This window comes from Peromyscus leucopus, chromosome 9 (genome assembly GCF_004664715.2).
Source record: "Peromyscus leucopus breed LL Stock chromosome 9, UCI_PerLeu_2.1, whole genome shotgun sequence".
Classification (NCBI taxonomy): domain Eukaryota; kingdom Metazoa; phylum Chordata; class Mammalia; order Rodentia; family Cricetidae; genus Peromyscus; species Peromyscus leucopus.
In genome coordinates this window covers 51,490,649-51,504,700 of record NC_051070.1, presented here as the reverse complement: position 1 = coordinate 51,504,700, position 14,052 = coordinate 51,490,649, and the positions used below count along the sequence as shown (strand labels likewise).

The 14,052-nt window shown below is 41.6% G+C and overlaps 1 long non-coding RNA gene across 1 annotated transcript in view; it reads left to right on the top strand.

Annotated features, from left to right (window-relative positions):
• Window positions 1-6,731: 6,731 nt before the first annotated feature.
• The window catches only part of LOC119088575, a 46,291-nt gene continuing 38,970 nt past the window's right edge, over window positions 6,732-14,052 (top strand). The window contains exon 1 of the long non-coding RNA XR_005092245.1: window positions 6,732-6,953. This is a non-coding gene — a long non-coding RNA (uncharacterized LOC119088575). The remainder of the gene's footprint in view (window positions 6,954-14,052) is intronic.

The following is a 14,052-nucleotide window of genomic DNA, read 5'->3' as shown; positions in this document are numbered from 1 at the left end:
AACATTGCCGGACCTTGAGATTCCTTGCCAAGAGGGGAAGAGACCAGACTTGCATGTGCCTTTTACAACAGTGAAGAAGTGTCTAGAGCTATTTGAGCAGTTAGAAGAATTCAGACGGCTGGAGGCAGCCTACCACCAAAAGTTCGTTGGCTGGGATTCTCAGAATGCTAGGCAAGTCTGAGCTGTCAAGAGAACGCTGAACTTACTGATGCAGAGAAACTTGGTGGCTTTTGACCTAAGACTTATGCAATAGCCACTCTGTGATGAGAACTGTAAATTTTTGCCAGCATCTTCCCCCATTTTCTTCCCAGTTGCATCTCTTGAAAAGATGGAAGAGATGTGATGCTGTATGGGAAACTTACTCAGTGTAGAATTGCCTTTGAGGAATGCTAACCCTGAGAAGAACCTTAGAAGTTTGGTTCCTGATCATACTGTTGTTCTTTACCTTGCAGGAGAGGATTCTGAGTCCTAGAATATGATGATGTGACAAAGGTCACATAACTGGAGAGAGAGAGGAGAGAGAGAGAGAGAGAGAGAGAATCAGGCCCAGCCCATACAGCTCTGTACTTTCTCCTGCTGTGCAGTCCATGCGCTTCTCAACCAGTTTTGTGTTGAATAAAGCCCCTCTTCCTATAGCAGAAAGAAAACCACTGCCAGCAATCCAAAATGGAGTCATCCTTGTGGATTACTGAGAGCTTCCCCGGGCACCCTTCCTCTTCCTATTCCCATGATGTCTTCATTTATCATGGTGTCTCTTTCCTTGCTCTCCCACTCTGTCCCTGTTCCATCTCAACCCTCCCATTTCCTTATGTTCTCATCCCCATTCTTTGCCCTCCATTACCCTCCCACACACTCCCAGTTTGCTCATGTAGATCTCATCTATTTCTCCTTCACTGGGCTATCTATGTGCCTCTCTTAGGGTCCCTCCTTGCTGAAAATATGCACAGAAATAATAAAATAGTATACAATTTGCTTCTCAATCTTGAACTGATTAGAATTCCAAATGAAAACGACTGTGTAGTTTATCAATGGGCCTGAACTAAAGAGTCAGCCCAAGGTGAGAACACTAAGGAATTCATATCCTGTCCTCATAGAGCCTTTGTCCACTGACAGATGGAAGCAGATGCAGAGATCCACGGCTGGGCATCAGGCTAAGCTCTGGGAATCCAACCAGTGAGAGAGAGGAGGGATTCTGTGGGCAGGGGATGTGGAGATCATGATAGGAAAACATGCAGAGATGACCAGCTACACTAGTGGAAACCCATGAACTGTGGACTAATAGCTGCCGAGCCTCCATAGGACTAGACTAGGCCCTCTGGATATGGGAGACAGTTGTTTAGCTTGAACTGTTTGGGGGATCCCTAGTTGTCCCTGGTGCATGGGAGGACTTTTTGGAGCCCAATGCCTAGGGTGTGACACCTTGCACAGCCTTGGTGCAGCAGGGAGGAGCTTGGACCTCCCTCAGCTGAGTGTACCAGACTCTGCTGACTCCCCATGGGAGACTTTGATTTGGAAAATGTATGGATTGGGGGTGGTTTTGTGGGGAAGGCTGGGGGGGTAGGAAGAGGGAAGAGGGGAGATCTGTGGTTGGTATGTAAAGTGAATAGAAAATTTCTTAATAAAAAAAGTTAAAAAAAAAAAAAAGAAAACCATGAATCGGGTACTGTTTTCTTCCTGAGGTACCAAAGAAAGTCTATGAGTCTATGAGAAATTATTTAAATTATTTAGGTAGTCAGACAACCATTCTCTCTCTCTCTCTCTCTCTCTCTCTATATATTTTTATTATTATATTATATATATATAACACACAATATATAATAACACGTATATATTTTTTTTTTTTTTTATATTATATATATATATATCTTCCAAAGATATAAATTCTGTATGGAAAAAAAAACATTTGCTTCTTCACCCATTTATTGGGTGGTATTTTTTATGGCAGCACTGGCCTAGGGGCAGTGAAGAACAAGGGTCTTCTGCCACCAAGTGTCCTTAAGCGAATCACTTCTCTCTATGTGTGTTTGTTACTCCATGACTCTAGAGGTAAAAAAAAAAAAAAAAAAAAAAATCCCTTAAGAAGCTTATATAGCCTAAAGGAGAGGGATTTCGAATCAGGATTCACTGAACAACAGAATAATGGCAGTCACTGCAAAAGCTGTTACGCCTTCACCCAGTGTGATGGTCACAGCTCTGTGAGGTGTAAACTGCCCACCTTGTGTTCCATTTGATCAGGTCAATCATGCTAGGAGAAGATTGGAGCAGCATTAAACTCCCATTGCAGAAGACTAGTCTGAAGTTGAGCTACCCATCATCAATTGGCTCATAACAGACTAGAACAGGAACCCCAGTCCCTGATTAGTCCAAAGCTCTTCTTACTGACTTGAAGTATTTCAACAACCTGGCCATTAATTTTAGAACTCTCTCCTGCCGATGTGGGTGCACCTGACTATTCAAAAAGAGCCCTGTCTGTGCAGCTGTGAGGAGACTATGCAATGAGAGAGTTGACAACTGTGACCACAGAATGTTTCAGCTCCCCCTGTCCAATAGCAAAGCCTACTTCCTAACTGCATGGCTCAAAATTGTCCTCATGGTTTTCTTTGCCCCACAAAATGTGATAAGGTGAGACCACAGAGGCTAAAGAGTCCTGGCATGTGAGGTGGGGGAGGCAGAACACGTGACTTCTCTCTTCCTGTGCTCAGAAGTAGTCAGGGCTGGTCTGGAGAGAGAATAAGATGGATGTCTATAAGTAAGTAAATGACTAGGAATGTCCAGAGATGACCTCAAGCAAGTGAGGGAAGTCCAATGACCTTCCTCGGCTTCCTATTGCCATTAGGATTTTCTTATTCCATATTTTCTATTAAATGCATCAATTCTCTCAATCCTCATGCTGACTCTTTCATTTTCTAGCTGAGAATTTCAACAAACCCATTTCATCTCTTTGGACCTTTATTTTCTTACCCAAAGATTGGAAATAATGACAACTATCTACCTCATGGGGTGGTTCTGAAACTTTAATGAGATATGTATGTGAAACTGATTTACAAACTGCTAAACACCGTACCAAAAAAAAAAAAAATAAGTCTGGTACTACTTTTGCACCTGGAATCTCATTTAAGATCATGTGATCCAGAATATATAAGATGCTGTCTAACTAACAGCATTGCTGGGAGGCAAATGAGGAGAGCTCACAGCCAGAAGCTATTATGCCTAAATCCTTAACATCTTAAAGCTACAGGCTGCTGTGCCTGCATGGGTACACCTGAGACCCTCTCCAGGAACTGCCTTTAGTCCTGCCTTTAGGGCAAGTGTGGCTTCATAATATTCAGGTAGGGCAGAAAAGAATGTCATAGACTCAGTGGGAGAGGGAAATGGGATCTTATAGTCATAATCCAGAGAGCTACCTGAAAGGGAGCAGAATGCTGATAACAGACATATGGTGGCTCATGTTTGTTTAATAAAAAAAAATTAGACATCACTCATCTTGAGGACAATCATTCTGCCCAGAAGAACACACAACACTGGCTTATTGTGAAGGGGCTGACTTCATCCCCTCTTTATTATTCTCCATTACATTCTTCTTTATCCCAAAGGAGTGGGCTCATTTAAGCACTCCCATGGAGTCCATCTTTTCAGGGAACAGAGTCAGAAACTGATTCCACCAAAAAGACATCAAGCTAATTCTGAATCTCACAAGTCCAGAAAGAGTTATGAGTCCCCCTGTGATCCCATCATTAGTTAATATGAAAAGAACTTTAAAACCTGAGTTTTGTCCATTCCATGGGACTGCCTTGGGAAAAAAGGGGGTGGATCTGGCTCTAGAACTTCCAGTTTGATGGAGGAAGGAACAGAGATCTAATTCACACAGAATTAGGACCTGTTGTTTCCTAACCAATTACTACCTTGATTCTGTTAGCTTTTGTCCGGGAAGGCAGCAGAACACTGTTTATGGTGGGAATGACTAATTTCATACACAGTTTAACTAGGTGGTTCGATCAAACTGTTCTTTCCTATGAAATTTGATGGTGGGAAATGATTACCATATAAAAAAGATTTCACTCTGTTTGATTGAGTGATTTCTATAAAGCGTCTATAACATAATTCCATGTCTGTGAACATTAATTTTGCAGCAGCCAGCTGTAATTGGGTTCCAAGGCAGGAAGAGTGAGCCAAACCTCCTCTCCCACAGTTTTAGCCTCTCTGGTGGATGGTGGAGGGGGCATAAGGGGAAGCAGAAATAGAATAGGAAGAGAGAAGGGATGGAATTATACTTGAATGTCCAGGTAAGAGTTTAACATTCTGCTCTGAAAATCCCTGCAATAGGAAACAAGAAATTGCAATACTCATTCACTTCTGTAAGCAAAGGAGAGCAAGACACCAGGCTTAGCTGGTTCCCTGGGTTTGTTCACAAGGAGGGGAATGGGTGTTTTAAGATGATAACATGTGCTACACTATCTCCCTGTCTCCTCCCCCCACACACATCATTTCCTTAGAGCCCCTGGTCCTTACTGGTGGGAGAGACACCCTCACAAAAATGCATCTGAGTTCTCTCTATTATGTGACATTATCAGAACTAAAGGACAAAGTGGTCTGGTGGCTGAATGCGATGTCCTCCATAGTCTATTTGGTTAACGGTTGATGGTGCTGTTTGGGGAAATGTGGCCTTGTTGTAGGAAGCACGTCACTGGAGATGAGCTTTGAGAGTTTAAAGAGGAGTTGTGCCATTTCCAGTTCATTCTCTCTGTGTTCTGCTTGAAGTTCAATATGTGTGCTCTCAACTGCTGCTTCAGCCAACATTCCTTTGCTCCAGCATTATGGACTCTAACCCTCTGGACCCGTAAACTCAAATCAACTGTTTCTTCTATAAGCTGCCTTCATCAAGGTGTTTTATCCTAGCAGTGGAAAAGTATCTAGTACCAGTTGATAGTTCTTGGTAGATGCTCGCCATAAATCTCTCTATCAGTTGCTATCATGTCTCCAATTCTCTCCCACACTTCAAAAATTGTTGTAACTCTTCAGGAGTCATTGGGTAGAAACTGTGATTTACATAAATAGTTTTGCCAAAGGAGAGTATAGTAGTATTTATTTTTTATTTACACATACACCACAAAGGAGACTTCGGTTCAAAGATTCAAATAGTTTAACCATGGCTTTTTCAATGAGCTCTGGAATCCTTTCTTTTACCCTGCGTGATAATTCAGTGTCGCTCTTTGTTCTTGTGGAGTAATGAACCTGGTGCCTCAGGGTGAGCCCTTCAGGGGAAGACATGTAGGATTTAAGCACTCAGCTCTCTACCCACCAGTATTAGTAATTCTAACACAACAGGTACACTCCCTTGTGGCTAAAATAAATTTTGGTTTTAAGAATTGGTTTTCTACTTGGGAAGGACCTTAAACAAAGAAAACCTGTAAAGCATTCTCTTAACTCTAGGTTCCTGAGAAAAGGAAAGCTAGAGCCAAGTTTGGGGTGGGGGTTGGGGGGCAGGAACCTTGAACCTGGAAGGAGGCAGTAGGTGGGTCAGAACAAATGTCAAAATGTGATGCCCGTCAGCTCTAAAAATCCATTGGAATCAGTAAACTCCACACAGCAGCCCTGGCCACTCTGGCCATCATCTGGAGCATCTAGAGAAAATGAGCAGTGTGCGTGAGTGCGTGCGTGCATGTGTGAAGGAACCTTCAGGGACTTTTCTCCTAGGTTCCCACCCAACCTCCCTTCTTCCACCAAGGAGTCCAGGGAGAGACATACTGTGGCAACCATTATCATTCATTTCTTTCTCCTTAACAGCCCAAAAAAGAAAACCAACAGTTTCTGCTGGTCTGCTTCCTTTGGATCCATAGACCTCCCTCTGGAAACAAGGGGGCTTTTAAACTCTTCCATGTCCCTCTCCTCCCCATCCTGTCTATCTCTTTCATCTATTGTCATTGTAGGAAATGAATCATGTAAACAAACATTTTTTTTTAATCTACAGTAATCCTAATTGAATTGTCTTGCTGCATTGTTATAAACAAGGGCAATTTCCTGTCAGTTATTGAGCTATTTAGCAATTATTTCTTATCATTAGTTTGCAAATTCAAACAGCATCACATTCTGTTTGCCAAATTACAAAGGCATAGCATCACAGGGCCCTCTTGGCAGCAGCCAGCCCCTCTTTAGGTATTTTATGCCTTTACTTGAGTCTCTTCCTCCCTCCACCCAGACCTGCCAGTCTGCAGCAGTCTGGGCAGGAAAGGCCAAGCACCCAGGGGAGAGCCTGCCTAAGAGGTGTTTATCTCCCCATGGCACTCTCATTAGTTAATAGAATAAGCTGCTGCCCACGGGAGTGACAGCACCATTGGGTCACTTGACAGGCCAGCTTCCACTAAATAGCAAGGACAGATGAGGACGAGAACATTCTACATGACCAACCTCACAGACACCTTTCTTGCCTTACAAATCCACTTCCCTGGAGGTTTCTCCAGTTTTTAATTGTCCCCTCCCAGGAGTACCAGTCTTGTTTGCTGCACCTAGAGACCTAGGCTCAGGCTTCAGATAAGCTTCAGAGGTGGGTGAGAACTACCTATAGGTTGTCTTTGAAATATAAGGATCTTAAGGAATCCTCATTTTTACCCACACTTGCTTTCCAATGAAACTAGCCCAAGTATACCCCCTGTGGCTAGGAGTGATAGAACACATAGTCCCAGTGACATCAACAACATTCTCAACATTCTCATTCTCTATTGTCACCTTGGAGACGAAGCTATGTTGAGTTGATGGCTTGATCATCCGTCTCCTCATCTTGGTGCCAGCTCCTCATCCCTTACCCTCTGTGTTCCTGAATGACTGTGAAGCTGCCTTGTTGATTTGCAAGATTCTGTCTTCTTTCCTTCCTATCCCTGAGTTCTATGTACTCCAGCAAGGTACATAGAACATGCAGAGACTGAAGGTAATGGGATTAGTGAGAACAAGGATGAGTGGTAAGTAGGGCAGATTAGTTCTTTGGTTTCTGTTGTCTTTTCTCCTATTGCTGGTTTATATGTGTGTAAATATATATATATGAGAGAGAGAGAGAAAGTATTGAGATTGAACCTAAGATCTGTCACTAAACTAATCTGTCACTAAACTACAGCCCAAGCTGGGTAGATCAGTTGTCTTTTTTGCATTATTATTTTTTCCTGTGCTTGTTGTCCATTCCTGTGTAGCAAATTGGACCACCAGCCCTTCTAAGTTGAGTTCAAGCTGTTGGTGGTCCAGGACTCATTTGAGGTTGACAGAGTTTCAAGGCTGACTTGGTCTGGGAACCTACTGTTATGTTGACTCATGGAATGAGCATATGGACAGGCCTTGGAAACTTGTCCTGAGGGAGCTTCTCCATTGAACTGCCTCATAAGGTGGTAGCTGACTTTCTGTAAGGTAAGCAATTCAAGAGAAGTCAACAAAGGGTCCCCAGAAAGTAGCTGTAATTATTTTGTCATCTACTTAGAAGCAAAATTCATCACTTTTTCCATATTATATTCGCTAGATGACAGTCATCAAGTCTTTATTCCTACTTAAGATGATAAAGTGGTGGCATGATTAGCAAGGATCACTGAGGTCACACCAGAGGTGCCCACCATGCTGATCTTCAAGAATTCTAGATCCTACTCTTCATATTTTTCTTTTCTTAATATATTGCAGAATAATTCGTGGATCATTTACCACATGCCATGCTTGGGGTAAATACCATGAGAAATTCCATGCTTGATAATGACAACTTTCTTTCCTTAAAAGTCCCAGGTACACTAATGAGGTAAGTGTGTCCACAAACATTGTGAGAGTCGTTCAAATGCCCATAGACAATGCTATTGGAGAACAAGGGGCTTCATTGGTGGATATTAATCAGGGAATTCTCTCTATTCTTTGCATTTCACAAATAGGAAGACAGGGAAAAGGTGAGAAGTAGAAAATAAGAAAAGGGCTTCAGGACAAGAAGGGATGAAGAGAGAGATTAAGGCATAGGGAAAGAGAGGAACGAAAGGAGGGAAAGATAGTTTTCTGAATTTATACCTTTTTAAATATATTTCAATAATCCTCATCAATGTAAATATATATAATTTAGATTGATATCCGCAGTTTTTCTATTTCTCTTTTTACCCCCTACTCTCCTCTCTACACACTTAGATAGTGAAGTAACAATTGATGGACCCAGGATTTAGACTAACCCTGCCAGTTTCTAAACTTTATATCATTTCTACTGTCTACCTGGGTCTTCAAATGTTTTACATTTGACAACTGCTTAGACATAGGAAGTGGGGAAAGAGGCAAACTGGTGAGCTCCCTAAAGTCTCCATCTAGAATCACGAACTGGCCCATCCTTTACAATGCAGGGAGGAGAGAGCAATCTGGAGTGGAAGAACTCAATGTTGAACTTGCCAACATGCTATTCTACCTACAGTTTTAATAGACAAGTCTGACTTGAAAGAGTGAACTTGTAGATAACAGAGGGCAGCAAGAGTTCGCCTACAGACGTGGTTATTAAAGCTACAGGAGCAATTGACATCATCCAGAACTGACCAATATGAATAGCTTACAGTCCACAAATTGTATTCATGGTCCACATAGCGAGAACATACAAACATCAGACTGCAGAGACCTGGTAGCTTCACTCAGATAATCTTGAAAGTCAAAGAGAACATAACCAGGGTGACTTCAGTGCTTGTTGGTAAGGGACTCTTTTCATCAGATCTCAGCACGTAGGGAGTTTTTCTTCTCACTGGAAGACATAGACATCTATGCAAAACTAGTTGCCAGTTGCAATGAGAAACCTCAAAGATGCTCTCCAGTTAAAGCACCTCCTGCCGTGTGCTTTAAGTACTTCTCTTGAGTATGGACTTTTAGAGCTTCTTGTTTGTGGTAGAGACAAAGCAGAGGTGAGTGGAGGTTGTTAATAGGATTTTCAAATCTGGATAACCCCTATGGTTCATTTATTTGCCTCTGAAAGAAGATGACTGCCCTTTTGTGGGTTTCTCCAGAGAGACCCATGTGGTAAGGAACTGATTTATCCCTTCAGCAGACAATCTTGGATTTGATCTAGAGAAATCATTTGGTCCCAAATGAGCCCCAGAAACAGCTCTTGTTGATAGCTGTATAATAATTTTTTTTTTCCAAGACAGGGTTTCTCTGTGTAGTTTTGGTGCCTGTCCTGTATCTCGCTCCTTTGACCAGGCTGGCCTCGAACACACAGAGATTCACTTGGCTCTGCCTCCTCAGTGCTGGGATTAAAGGCGTGTGTCACCACCACCCAGATATAACCTTTTATATATTAAAATACAATTACATTATTTTCCCCACTTCTCTTTCTACACTCTAACCCTGCCCTTGAACCCCCTTTGCTAAATTCACACCGCTATTTATTGCATTGTTTGTAGGGTGTTATTGAGTTTTTGTAATGTTATTTGTATGTATATGACACTTGAAGGAATCGTTTTCCATAGGGAAGAGCCCCAAATTGGTTATCCAATAATAATTTTTATAGAGTGTAAATCAGAGATTCCCACCTCTGTCTTGCTTGTATTCCTGATCTTCAGAAACTCTGAAATGATACACACTTACTGCTTGAAGCTGCCACCTGAAATGGGAGGATTGTCACCACCGCAACTACCAATTCACCACTGCAGATACTCCACAGTGGAGGAAGTAGAACTCTTCTCACATGGCTAGTGGTCAGAGCAGAACACTTTGAAAAAATTATGTAGAATACAAGAAACAGCTTTACACATCCACCTTGTACAGATCTGTAGATCAGCAGATTAGAACTGAAATGTTTTAACATCACAGACATTGGTAAGGTTAGCCTATCAGCCACCAAAACTCAGAAATACCATTAATTGTTTGTAAACTAGCAACCACAATATATGGAAGGCCTGAAAGAGAATGAACACACACACACACACACACACACACACACACACACACAGCACTCTTGAGCAATTTACACATCATTCCTAACCTTGTGAGGTAGGTACCGTTACTCTTACCTTCTAAATGAGGAAACTGAGGCACAGAAGCTTTAAATGACTTGTGCAAACACCCAGTCAGCATGAGACTGGGATGTAAGCATAGGAAATGCAGTTTTAGAAACAATATTGCTGACAGTACACTGCTAGTTTTGAGAAGCTTCCTCATGGAATGGGAGAGGGAAGGATGGATAGTTCCTTTTTCACATAAACCATGAATCCAAAAATCAAAGGATCCTTATCTTTTTGGAAAGCACAAAGAAGACAGCTAGGGTCCCTGGGCACTTCCACTGTCCCCTCACTGTCTATGTTGAGACCTATCCTTTCACCTCCATGCTTTGGAAAGCTAATTTATAAAGAGATCAACTTTGATTCCTGTCTAAACCTCTAGTTAGATTTGATGAGCAGGAAGAGAAGGTATATGGGGAATTATTACCAATGACAAGTATATACATTTCAACAGGAATTTAGAGGCAAGGCCTATAGCCTCCGCCTTGTTCAGTTGTGAGCAACTGAGTTTTCACTGTTCCTGTTGATAGAGGCACCCCGCAAGTTACTGGAAAGCACTCACTACCCTTACCCCTTACAGTCCCAGCTGCGTATCTAGTTATAATAGTTCTATACCACATCTTGTGTAGCTATACTTTGTCTATGTTTGCACATAACATGTCATTAAATGATCTTCCATTTGAATGTAGCAACTGTCTTCTGCTTTAAGACTGAGTAGAATCAGAGTTTATGAACTACAAGAAACTCGCATGCCTAGAACTTCAGGTGGGAAAAGTTTTGAGAAGCAGAACTGTTTGGCTTCACTTATATTGTCTTCCTTTGCTTTGTCTTGGGGGTCTTCCAACAAGCTTATCTTGGAGACATATACACAAGGGGCTCCCACCAAACAAAAGCTGTATGTATAGGTGAATGAGAAAACAGATGGAGACCAGGTACCCAAATGGATGATCATAACAGCTGCTACTGAAAGACAGCTTCTAGACAAGCACAGGGGGACATCAATATAGAAGGCAACAATTTGTAGGGCTGCTTTTCTGGCTCATTTGCTGGAAAAGACTATAAACTAGATAATATTGCCATTATAACCAATTTCTCATGATTGTACTCTCAATCTATGTGGCTCAGGGGAACCAACATTGTATATATTTATGCTGGTGAAAGTAATTGTTAATTTATGTAATGCTCAGAGCTAAAATAGTTCCTTAAGGTATACTGATTGAGGACATGGGTTACACATAGCTGGCATGTTAGTCAAAATCTGGAGAACAAAATAAAACTCCAGATGAAAGGAAATTTAGCAGTTGGTGTTGTGGTAGTTTAGGAAGTCAGGTAGTTTCCATTTATAATGAATATCGACAGGAGACCCCTGCAAAGCATATTCATCAGCTCATAAACTAGAGCTCAGAGATTAGATCAGTCCAATAGTACATCAGCAAACCTACTACTCCAGTCTCTCAATCTCACTCAGGAATTACTTCTTACAAGACCAAAGAACAGCAAACTACAGCCAGATGTCAATCTGTCCTGATGCCTAGTTCATTTAATTAATTAATTAATTAATTAAATTAATTAATCAAGAATTTTTTTAAATTCATTTTACATGCCAATCACATATCTACCTCTTCCCTCCTCCCACCCCTCCAGCCTCTCCCGCTGAACCCACCACACCATTCCCTCCTAAAAGAAGGTAAGGCCTCCCGTGGGTAGTCAGCAAAGCCTGGTACATGCAGTAGAGGCAGGTCCAAGCCCCTCCTCCTGCCTCAAGACTGTGCATGGTGTCCCGCCATAGGTATTGGACTCCAAAAAGCCTGCTCATGCACCAGGGATGTATTCTGATCCTACTGCCAGGGGCTCCTTAAGCAGATCAAGCTACACAACTGCTTGCTATGCAGAGGGCCTAGACCACTCCTGTGGAGACTCTACAGGTGTTGGTCAAAATTTCATGAGTTCCCACTGTTTGGGTCTGGCTATCTCTCTGTAAGTTTCCCAGTCATGATCTTGATGCCCCCTGCTCATAGAATCCCTCTTTTCTCTCTTCAACTGGACTCATGGAGCTCAGTCTGGTGTTTGGTTGTGGATCTCGGCATCTGCTTCAATCAGTTACTGGAGAAAGGCTCTATGATGACAGGGTATTCACCAATCTGATTACTGGAGTAAGCCAGCTCAGGCACCCTCTCCACTATTTCTAGTAGTCTAAGCTGGGGTCATCCTTATGGATTCCTGGGAACTTCCCTAGCACCCAGTTTCTCCCTATCCCCATAATGTCTCCCTCTATCATGGTATCTTTTTCACTGCTCTCCCACTCCATTTCTGTTCCAACTCAACCATCCTGTTCCCTTATGTTCTCATCCCCCATCCCCAACCCTCTACTGCCCACCTCTCATCCCCAGTTTACTCATGGAGATCTTATCCACTTCCCCTTCCCAGGGCAAATGATATGTCCCTCTTTGGGCCACGTTTGTTAGCTAGCTTCTCTGGAGTTTTGGGTTGTAGTCTGGTTATACTTTGCTCTACATCTAATATCCACTTATGAATGAGTACATACTATGTCTTTCTGAGTCTGGTATACCTCACTCAGGATGATATTTTCTAGTTCGATCCATTTGCCTGCATATTTCATGATATCATTTTTTTTATTGCTGAGTAGTACTCAATTGTGTATATGTAACACATTTTCTTAATCCACTCCTCAGTTCAGGGGCATCTAGGTTGTTTCCAGGTTCTGGCTATTACGAATCATGTTGTTATGAACATAGCTGAGCATTTGTCCTTGTGGTATGATTGAATACTCCTTGGTATATGCCCAAGAGTGGTATAGCTGGGTCTTGAGGAAGATTGATTCCCAATTTTCCGAGAAATCACCATACTGATTTCCAAAGTGGCTGTACAAGTTTGTACTCTCACCAACAGTAGAGAAGTGTTCCCCTTGCTCCACATTCTCTCCAACATAAGCTGTTATCAGTATTTTTTATCTTAGCCATTCTGCCAGATGTAAGATGGTATCTTAGAGTCCTTTTGATTAACATTTCCCTGATGACTAAGGATGTTGAGCATTTCCTTAAATGTCATTCTCCTGTTGAGAATTCTCTGTTTAGGTCTGTAGCCCATTTTTCAACTGAATTGTTCTGTATTTTGATGTCTAGTTTCTTGAGTTCTTTATATATTTTGGAGATCAGCCCTCTGTCAGATGTGAGGTTGGTGAAGATCTTTTCCCATTCTGTAGGCTGTCATTTTGTCTTATTTACCACGTCCTTTGCCTTACAGAAGCTTCTCAATTTCAGGAGGTCTCATTTATTAATTGTTGCTCTCAATGTCTGTGCTACTGGTATTATATTTAGAAGTGGTCTCCTGTCCCAGTGTGTCAAAGACTACTTCCTACTTTCTCTTCTATCAGGTTCAGTATATATGATTTTATATTGAGATCTTTGATCCACCTGGACTTGAATTTTTTGCATTGGTGAGAGATATGGATCTCTTTGTAATCTTCTACATGTTGACATCCAGTTATGCCAGCACCATTTGTTGAAGATGCTTTCTTTTTTCCATTGTACAATTTTGGCTACCTTGTAAAAAATCAAGTGTTCATAGGTGTGTGGATTAATGTCAGGGTCTTCAATCAATTCTATTGTTCCACATTTCTGTTTTTATGCCAATACAACATTGTTTTTATTATTATAGCTCTACAGTAGCGCTTGAGGTCAGGGATAGTGATGCCTCCAGAGGTGACTTTATTGTACAGGATTGTTTTAGATATACTAGGTTTTTTGTTTTTATATATGAAGTTAAGTATTGTTCTTTCCAATTCTGTGAAGAATTGTGTTGGGATTTTGATAGGGATTGCACTGAATCTGTGTATTGCTTTTGATAAGATTGCCATTTTTACTATTTTAATCATACCTATTCATGAGCATGGGAGATCTTTCCATTTTCTGAAATCTTCAATTTATTTCTTCAGAGACATAGAGTTTTTGTCATACAGTGCTGTGGATATCTGTATGCTGTGAATGTGTTGCTCTGATTGGTTAATAAATAAAGAGCTGATTGGCTAGTAGGCAGGCAGGAAATATAGACA